Source organism: Aythya ferina (assembly GCF_964211825.1).
Source record: "Aythya ferina genome assembly, chromosome: 3".
NCBI lineage: Eukaryota > Metazoa > Chordata > Aves > Anseriformes > Anatidae > Aythya > Aythya ferina.
In genome coordinates, this window is record NC_140298.1 from 11,936,550 (window position 1) to 11,947,073 (window position 10,524).

Below are 10,524 nucleotides of genomic sequence, written 5' to 3' on the forward strand. Positions count from 1 at the left end.
TGAAAGAAGAAGAAAAGAATGAAAAAGGAGGAATAGAGGAGAGAAAAAAAGGACAAATAAGAAGAAGAAGGAAAGGAGGGGGGGAAGAAGAAGAAGGAAGAGAAAGATGACAAGGATGGAAAGAAGGAAGAAAAGGAGAAGAAAAAGAGAAAAAGGAGAAGAAAGAAGATGGAAAAGGAGAAGAAATGAGAAGGAAAAGAGGGAGAAAAATAGGAAAAGAAAGAAGAAGGAAAAGGAGGAGAAGTTTAGGGAAGAAAGCGAAGAAAGAATATGAAAAATAAGAGAGAAAAGAAGACAGCAGAGCAGTGACTGCTGTGCCCGTGCCGGGGCTGTGCCCGACGGGGCCCCTCCAGCCCTCCGGGCTCTCCCGGTGCCGTGCCAGGAGCAGGTCCCACGGGGTAGGGCATGGGGCAGCCACGGAGCAGCCCCAGGTCAAAGCCACCAGAGCCCTTGGGGTGTCAGTGCCCAGTAAATGGGTGACCTCGGAAATTTGGTACTGGCCGCCCAGCAAACCCAAGCCCCATTTTGTTGCTCCAAGGTGCTTTCCCTCTGTGACCCCAGCCAGGATGAGTTTTTCCTGAAGGAAAAGGTTGAGGTTTTCTGAATATTAAAAATATTTCCAAAATATTTTTAAGATTTAGAAACGTGTGCATCTTATATGCATGACGCACGTGGCACTGCTTCCTTCTCACCCGGGTGATTTTTTAGTTGCTTAACCCAGCATCGCTCAGTGTTGCCTGCTGGTGCATTCTTGAAAACAAAAGGACGTATCCAGCTGCCAGCAGCTCACAAGACTGGTTCTCCACCAGATTTATACATACACAAGCTCGCAGTGATACACAGGGCATCAGACTCCGAGGGAAATCCCAAAAGCTGGAGACAACAGAGTGCTGCATGGTGCGGGTGCCAAAAATCACAAGGAGCCCCGCTGGGAGCCGCCGCGGAGGCTGCCCGACACAAAGGGGCCGGAGGGAGGAAGCACACTGCTGCCTCGATAAGGGACCCCCTGCCACGGCTGTGACCAAAAAAAACAACAACAAAAAAAAGTCAGAATTGGGGAGGATTGACGGGGAGCGGGAGGTGGCCCTGAGGTGGGTGGCGGAGGAGCTGGAGATGCTGAAGGTGAGGGCACCCGGGGCTGGGAGGCACAGAAGCAAGGCAGCCGTCCCTTGCCTCCCCAGCAGGTCGCCAGACACCCCCCCCAGTTTTGGCTAAAAAATAAGCAACAACAACAGTCTGAATCAGGGAAGAAATGAAAAAGGTGATGGGTGTCTTGAGAGCGGTGCTATCCCTGTGCTCCTGCCCCGCGAGCGCTAATTGCGCCGCCCGGGAGCAGCCGGTGGTTGTTTTTCTGCTGGTAATTGCTCGCGGGGGCCACGTCCTCCCCAGGCAGCCCCAGAGGTTTTGCTCGCAGCCGTTTGCCCCGGGGAGAAGCAGAAACACCACAGGAGATGTTGGCAACAACTGAAGTGTGCCCCGTTTCCTCTTCTGCAACCGCGTTTCGAGAGCTGGTAACGAAAACCAGCATCGGCCGCCCCGCTGCGGGTGCGGGGAATTTGCCGGTAAGACACAGCCTTGCATTTCTGCATCGGTGTCACCCACCCGGGAAAGACCCAGCACCCCGGGGGATTTCCCCAGCCTGGCAAAAAAAAACTAGCTACATCGATCCCTCTGCCCTAAAACAGCCCGATCTGCACCCAGAAAGGTGGTGGCGTGATGCTGGTGCATCGCGGAGCAAATCGGTCCGTCGGCTCCCACCCAAAACTTTTAGGGTGGCTGCTGCAAGGTGCAGGTGGTGAGAAGCACAATTTTGGGGCAGCTGTCTCCCCTCCCCGTATACAAGCACCAGGCAGCGCTGTGTGTGCAGCCATAGGGTGACCCAAAACCTCTCCCCTTGTCCGCCGTGTTGGGTCAGTATGGGAAAGAAGTGGGCCAAAAATCCCAACCTCGCCATGTCCAGTTGATTCTAAAAAAATATAAATACATAAAAAGCTGAAACATAAAACTCCCTTTCCCAAAAAAAAGATAAAGAAAAAAGAAAAATAGGAGCCGCAATCAGGTATCGGGGCTCTGTGCGTGGGTTTGCTCCAGTTTCCAGGTGCTGCCAGAGCTGAAAAGGAAGAAATGGGTGATCTGAGGGGGACGTCGGAGCCAGGAAGTGGTTTAAGAACGAGCATGACGGTGAGGATTGAGAACGTCACCCCTTTTTCCTTTAATGTCTCTAGCTGCGTGTGACGCTGGAGGAAACCATCATTCCCCATACAGGGCTTGTGCTCCCTGCCCTGTCAGAAGGTTTTGACATCAAGAAGGGAAGGGAAGCCTTAAAACTCAAGCAGCAAAAGACCATCAGGCCAACTGGAAAACCAGGACCAACCCTAGCTCTCGAAGGCTGCAGGAGATGCTGCCCTGTCCTCTGTACACCTGCACATCAGCTCCTCGACAGCCCGGGCAAAGGTCACGGACCTTCATAGCTTTGGGGAAAAAAAATAAAAAGACAACTCTCAGCTAAAACCCTAAAATTTACTAGCGTGCTAGCACCATGGGCTGGAAGGGAGGGGTTTAGAGACTTATTTATTGAAATATCACTGGGACTTGATGTCAGCCCACAGGCTCGTAGGAAATTGCAGTGAGTGGGAGATGTTGAACCCTCTCCTCTTTAGGAGGCTGAGTTTGCAGGATCCGGCCATCGGGGAAGGCTCAGCAGGGTCGTGGCCGACCTTCAATGCTGGTGTGGGCAGTGCGAGACGTCCGGGGTCACCAAATCCTCCAGGGTTACAGGGGTAAAGAGCAAAGTGTTTGGGATCTGCCGCTCTCACTGCAACCTCCTGCCCTTTCTGGCTTCTTAATAATGACATCTCTTCCTGCTGGAAAGCAGGGAGCCAGGCCAAGGAGCAGCACCAGAAGGAAGTTGGGAGAGTCAAAGCATCACTGATGTAGACTCAATTTATCAGATTAACAGACGTGGGGGCGATGAGCACGTCCACCACCGAGTGGCCCCAGCCTCCTCCCTTTCTCCACCGTGTTCGTCTTGGTCATCCGCAGAACCAGATTGGCTCTTGCCTGAGAAGCTCGAGTTTTTAGGGCCAGCATTTGGGGGAGTTTCATCAAAATGAAGACAACAAAGTCTGGGTAAATCACACTGCCTACGTGCGATGGCTTGTTGTGAAAATGATGGAAATAATTATCTTCTGTGCGGTTGTTACAGCGTTGGTGTTCCTGCACGTTAGCTACGCTGCCGGTAATTGCCAGGAATTTTGTATATTAAGAGAGCAAAGATTTTGGGGCTGGCTCCTGACAAAACTACTGAAGGTGAACAAAGGAACCAGCAGCAGGCCGGCCCCCGGGTCCATCTGGCCATGCTCACCGATGACCAAGGAAAAGCAAGGACAAGACAAGCACGTAAGGTGCTCCCCCGTGAGCCCAGGCAAATTTTAATATCCAAAAGCCCCAAGACGAGGAGCTGCACAGATCCATCCAGGTGTAAAACCCCACCGTGTGTTGTGTCCCTGACTGCTACCAGTTCCTTGGAAGACCCCCTTCTTGCTTTTCCAGGCAATTTTTCCAGGCCCCCCTTGGTCATTTCTTCCCAAATCCATCACAGCTGCTCCTAAGACAGAGCCTGTTCAATGTGATCTATTTTGGAAATTTTTGCTGATTCTTCCTTATTTTTTTTTTTAGAGGAGAAAGCCCAAACCGTGTGCACTATTGAAGATATAAATAACCTGTTGACTTGAGGTGTCACGTAGATGTACCCTACCCCTTTCCTCGTCACCTTCAACGTGTGATTGGCTTTGTCCTCTACCCACAGCAGCCTCAAGATCTCGCTACGGAGCACAGCCAGGTTTCGTGACCTTTTCCCCTGCTGTGTCACCAGCCACACATCCTCCTTCAAATCTACCTCCCACGTCCCTCTGCCTCCTGCAGACCTCCTCAACTGCCCACGTCACCACGCTCAGAACTGCATCTCACGACCAAGCTCACCCTCTTCTCCAGACCACTACAAGTATGCCAGAATCCCCTAAGTCCCCTAAGATACTGCCCCACGTTCACCCACATTGAACTGAAGAAGGTAAGTGAGGACAGCCCAAACACCAGGGCTAATTTCTGTAACAGAACATTTGGCTTTTCTCAAAAATTTATTTTTTATTTTTTTTCCTCCTCAGAGTAGTGCATGTGTGCCTGAGCGTTCAGGAACAAAAGCTGTTCATCGATTTTTTACATGTATTTACATAGCACCAGCACCCTGGCTCTGAGTTTCAGAGGTTATCCTTTTTCCCCAAAAAAATGTCAGCCCAGAAGGACGCGATGCAGCTGGTAAGAGCACTGGGATCTTTGACTCTTCATCCTGTTCTTTAAATACCAGACTGTTTTCCCTCCAAAGATGTGTTTATAAAGATTTTCAAATCTTAACATGAACAAAAATTCCCCGGAGTCCAGGCTGGCGTCGCAACACGCTATATATCATTATAAAAGACAAATTCCAGACACTGGGATATTCAGAGCAGACCAGAAATAAAAGGGAAGAAACAAAGGGGGAATTTGAAGCGGAGTAGGTGGACGGGATTTTTAATACACTGTGTAAGAGGTACTCGTGCATTCAAGCAAACACTAAAGCTGAGCCCTTAAAGGATAACTCTACCAGGTTAGGCTAGCAGGCACTTTGGGAAGGCTGTACAAAGGATGGGATATAAAGGATGGGATATAAAGATCTTCTCTAGCAAACCTCCCACCTGGCAAACAGCTTCAGGACTCCCTGAGCAGAAAGCCACGCTAGCACAGTAGCCTCTGTCCCTGCCTGACTTCTTCTCTACTTTTGCCCTCAGAAACCCACATCTCAGGTATGTCCTGCCCCGTTTGGGATGAGGCACAACATCACGGCGCTGAATCCAACCAGGGCTTCCTCAGCAGCTTCCTCTGCTTCTCGGCGCAGGAGGCACGGGGACAGGGAGGGTTGCCCAAGAAAAAATTAACAGGGAGTTTATTTCATCAAGTGCCCTTATTCTTTGGAGGCATGGAAGGCAAAGGGCTGAATCATAAAGGTGGGGAATGAGGAACTCTTCTAGTTATTAACTACCATTAAAAATTTCAGTGCAAAACTCACCTGTGTAATTAGGCCAGTATTAATTACCCCAAGTGAATGATTCAGATCTCTATGTTAAACACTGGCTACGCACAACAAACACCCTAAAAGAGGGGAAATCCAAACCCGACCACCTGAGAACAAGCAAAAATAAACCAGGGGAAAGGCTGTTAGCTTTGTAACCTCCCAAGGGAAAGCAGAGCCAGGAGGCCCACGCTATCTCCCACCCTAAAACACGCACAGATTGGGGAAAAAGCACACATGCACGTGAGAGGACCCTCACGTGCCCCTTGCAGGCGGTTCCAGCAGGATAAAAAAGCAGGATGAAGGATCAGACATCATCCCGGAGCTACGACGCTGGGTCTGTGCCAGTTCTTCCTCTCGAGACGCGAGCACGTGTTTCACTTCTTCAGCGGGGAAATTTTCTAGCAGGCAGCTGCAGCTGCAATCCGCAGCATTGCTCAGGCAACGCTCAAGAGCTAGGCCTGGAAAATATGACAAAGAACGCAGTTTTGGTACAGCAAACAGTAGGAAATCAGTTCCAAAGTCAGAATGAAGATGAATGTTTTGAAAGTGTTTGAGATGCCTCAACTAGAGGTCCAAAGACAGTAACTCCTTAACACCCCACTCGGGGCTCTCGCTTTCTGGCAGATCTGAAACCGGTTTTCTCACACTTAAAAAAAGATATTCTTTCACTTGTAGCTAAGGTGGTTTCTTTTGCTCCCCTGTGAAGAAGAAAGAGCAGAATAAATGGATAATCAGCATCAGATAAGGACTGCCGGCCTACCACATGAAGGTAAAAGCTCGGTTCAATGCACCGCAATCACAGAACTGTAGGGTTGGAAGGGACCTCGAAAGATCATCGGGTCCAACCCCCTGCCAAAGCAGGTTCCTCAGAGCAGGCTGCCCAGGTAGGTGTCCAGATGGGCCTTGAATATCTCCAGAGGAGACTCCACAACCTTCCTGGGCAGCCTGTTCCAGTGCTCTGTCACCCTCACCGTGAAGAAGTTCTTTCTCATGTTGGTGCAGAGCTTCCTGGGCTCCGTTTTGTGGCCATTGCCCCTTGTCCTGTCCCCAGAAACCACTGAAAAGAGGTTGGAAAAATCCCTCTGTCCCCCACACCTCAGGTATTTATAAACATTGATAAGATCCATTTTTTTTTTTTAAGAAAAGGGAAGGTTTTGTTACTGAAATACCACACGGACATTGGGTTCGAATTATATCACTTATGGCTGTAAAAGAGCAAGAAACAAGTTCCTACCGCTCAAGTCAACCCTTCAAGCTTTCAGGCATCGCTGACTGGCTTTGATCAGGAAGGGGGTTAGAAATCACATCCACTCCAAATTGCGAGGGAGGGAGGAGACAGCTGAGTAATGATCTCATTCTTGGAGTGCCAGATACCGAGTTTCCATGCAGCACCTAATTACGTCGCAGAGCACTTTGCCAGAGCATGCAGAGAAGTTCAAAAAAAAAAAAAAGAATGAGACGAATTCCTGGAACACAGCTTTGTTGCTGGTCACCAGCCGCTGTGGTGCAGAGCAAGGCAGGGTTAAAGCCCTCCGAGCCACCAGAAGCCTTCTGTGTTTTTGCGTGCCCACAGCACTTCAAGCATGTGCTGTTGGACCCATCGGGACCTGGCAGACCACCCCAGCCTTGGTTTGGCCAAACACAGCTTTCCCTAGCGCGTGAACAAGTTGGAACAACCCAGGTTAAATTTCTGCAGAGAGACAATGACAGCTCTAACAACAAGAGCAGATCCTCAGACCCATCGCGATGAGGAAGCTGCGTGGAAGGGCACCAGCAAACCAAGATCACGCAGCTCCTCGCTCCTGAAACTCATCCAATTTCGAGATATTTTAAAGCTTTGCTTATGTGTGACCTCTGTGATAGCAATATTCATCATTATCCTCATCTAAACATCATTAATATTTTTACCAAGCAACCAGGATTGTATCAAAGCCATGTAAGGAGGGATTTCAGAAAAATAATTCACTGGCCTCCCTGACATTTGTTTGCAGTGGTCAGCAGCGAGTAAGGTGATGAATATTTTTATTTTTTCCACTCAGGTCTCTTGGGCAACCGCCAGATCTACTTCTAAAGCAGAAGCCTGTTTCCTCGCATACCAGAAGGACTGAAGGGAAACAAAAGCAGACCAACTCCTTTGTTTTTACATCTTCAAAAACATTCCCTCACACTTCACACTGTGCATAACAATGAGCCCATCTTAGCAACAGGCTATTTGTTCCTTCAGCTTCGCTTGCTATTTTCTACCCCGTTTCTTACCTGCAAGTTTTTGCAATATCTCCACTCTGGCTTTTTGCCTTCTCCCCCCAGTCATTTGTATGCCTGAATACAGGACAATAGTAAATGCAAACACAGTGATGCAGATTTTAGATAAAGAAGAAAGAGGCAAAGGTACACAAACATGTTTTTATTTTCTTCAGTAGTATTATTGAAGTGTAGTATTTCAAGCTGCAGTGCAATTTTGGTCTAAAAGTGGGTATTTTCATCTCACCTCTATGCACAAGGTGAGTTTTCAGTTTTGTTTTCTGTAAAAAGTTCACATGCATTAGCCTCCCTACTTGGCTGAGTAGTTATATACACTGACAATAAACTCCACACCTTCTCAACTATATCACAACAGCTCACAATTTAGTGTTATGGGACGCCAGGGGGAGAAAGGCAAAAAATATTATGGAACCTTTAAGAAACTGAGTGACCCTGCAACTAAGAAAACAGGAAAGAAGTGACTTGAATAATGACATTTTATTCTTGAAGTTTTAACTCAGATTTATTGCTCCGATAGAAGGCTTGCATTCTTAGCAAGAAGTCACAGGTTTTATGGAAGGGTTTCAAATGCTCATCATATGTGTATTATATATGCCATACCAGCCAGAATGTGTGCATGGTGTCCCCCAAAAAGAAAAGGTTCAGATCTTCACAATATAGTTGTCATTTCTGAAGCGAGCAGGGGCAGAAGTATCAGTGGTGGTAGGAATGGAGAAGGAATCAAAGATAACACATTTCAGCCACAAGAGGAAACACGTAAATGAATGAATCATGTACAACCCCCTCACACAGCAAAAAACAGCATTCTGTCAAGATTTAGCCTGAGGGATAGCAAAGGGACACAAAAATAAGCTGCAACAAATACCAAACCGCAGTGCTTGGCTTTAAAGGCTAACTTCAAAATCAGAAAGTTTACAGCTTGGTGTGCAACACCGCACTTCTTGCCTCATTTACTCCACTGTTTGGAACTGTTTGAATTAGGCTATGATAGAAGCCCGTGATTTTAAAATAGCAATTCCCAGAGAACATTGTTCAAATTCTTTCTTCCATCCTAGGGGTCTGTCACTGGACATGAATCCACAGAATCACCAAGCACTGAGACTGCTCAGCTGGAGGAAGTCAGAATCCATCCACTAGAGGAAAAAACTCCAGTGAATCCAGTGAATTTCTTCTGTTGCTCAGTAAACCCTGGGGTTTTCAAAGACAAACTAAAATAGGCCTGTAAGTGTTTTGAAAGGGCTGCAGCAAACTCCCTGAGGTGCCGCATAGCCACCCCTCAGCAGAGTCATCACTACTTTGAGAAGACTGGGCCACTACAAACACGATACTGCTGTGATTAGACTTTTAACAAAGACCTGGTTTGAGCACAACAAAAGAAAAAAGAAAAAAAAAAGACTTGCTCAGTACTTCATCACACTTCACATTTGGAAATTTTGCTTAAGTGTCTTAGTTGATGGCACACGGTTTATAATGCAACGTGCAGCGACAGGAAAACAAGACATCCAAGTGTTCTTGAAAGGTTAAAGTCAGAGAGCATCTCTCTGCAACCCTGTCTTCATCTGCGCTCCCTTCTTGAGAACACTACTAGCAGATGTCTCTTTTTGCACAGCATGGGGCTTGTTGGCCAACACGGCTTCCAGAGCTGAGCTTGTTTCGCTAAGTTAGCACTCCCACTCCTGTTCTCACCTCCATCCAGCAACCAACTGGGCAACGGCTTTAAAAAGTTTTGGGAAGAGTTTGAAGAGAATGTAGAGAACGATGCTTTGTGCTCCTGCCGACTGACATTCCTCTTTTCAGGTCTTCTCCACGCAGGGTCTGTGAAAGGGATGCATTAAGCAGCTCTCCCTGCCCCATTTGCTTGCTAAGTTGGTTTCGTGATTATTCTGTGAAAAGGAAACAGTTCGGCATAGGCATGAACTCATTAGGATTGGTGCCCTTGGGCAAACGCAGTTACACTGGAAATCTTATGCACATGAGACATAATGAGCTGGAAGGGAAGAGGCCAGGTCTCAGGGAGTAAACTGTTTACTGCAAGCTAGGTCAGCACAACAGCAGCACGAGGTAAGAGCTGGAGCGCTCATTACCATGAAAAATCAGTAAATAAATAAATAAAATTACCTGCTTGAATCTATGGTGACGGATCCTTGCTGAATTGCATTCCTAACACAACAGCTCTATTAAGTTCTGTTCTGCATCTCTCTGGTGTTCTTCAGCCAGAACTCTTTCCAAGTTTGGCTTTCAGCACTTCTAACCCTACACTGGAAAACAGAAAGGATTTTCAAGAATTCTCTTATCGTCAATCCAGTCAAGTGCAACATTTCACTCAAGATTGCATAAAAATAAAAAAATAAAAACATAATGGGGGTGCGGGGTGGAATCCAAGTATAAGGGCAAACATTCTCCCCAAGGTCCAAAGACCTGCAGAAAACTTATTTGAAAAAAAAGAAAAAAAAAAAAAAAGGACTTGTACCTCTAGAAGATAAACACTGCAGTTTGTGTATTAATTACAGCTCGCTCACCTTCCTCATCCAGAGGCCTCTTACAACCTCCTCCTGGCTGCATTGGGAAGTAAAGGCCTGAGCCTTGGCACAAACAAGCTGCTGGATTCTAGTGGCTCATCCTGATGCAACATCAGTTAATCACAGGAGCAATTCATTTCCCCTGCTGTGTTCCGGTAAGAGACTTCATCCACATTTAACCATCTCTAAAAACCTCTCATTTGTTTTCAAATACCGCTATTCCAGTTATTCTCATCGCAATCAAATTTCCTTGCACCTTTATATTAACAGACTTTACTCCTAAACTAAATAAAGATAAAAAAAAAAATACATATCCCTATCTCTACACTTCCCAGATCTCTTCTCACTAACACCTATGACTTGTTTGGAGTTACGATGTAATACTCCACCAGAAATCATCAGTTCTTACTATTTTCTCAACTTTAAGTTACTTCATAGGAAACCGGTACATATTTAAAAAAAATTAATCCCAGCTCACTTTTCTTTTTGAAGTATGCTCCAAAACCTGGAGCATACTTCAAACACTCCTCCCCCCCAGATAAAATCCAGCATCCTAACACTCTGCTTTCCAGTAACTTTCCATCTTCCATTCCCAGGTGTCCCTGAATTCCCCTCTTCCAGTGATACACCCTAGCA

At 46.9% G+C, this 10,524-nt stretch overlaps 1 long non-coding RNA gene across 1 annotated transcript; it reads right to left on the reverse strand.

Annotated features, from left to right (window-relative positions):
* Positions 1-4,109: 4,109 nt before the first annotated feature.
* On the reverse strand, positions 4,110-9,740 carry LOC311435300. The gene is made up of 2 exons (XR_014692044.1): positions 9,488-9,740; positions 4,110-5,565 (listed from the first exon to the last, which is right to left on the reverse strand). It is a non-coding gene; the product is annotated as an uncharacterized lncRNA (long non-coding RNA).
* Between the last annotated feature and the right edge of the window lie 784 nt (positions 9,741-10,524).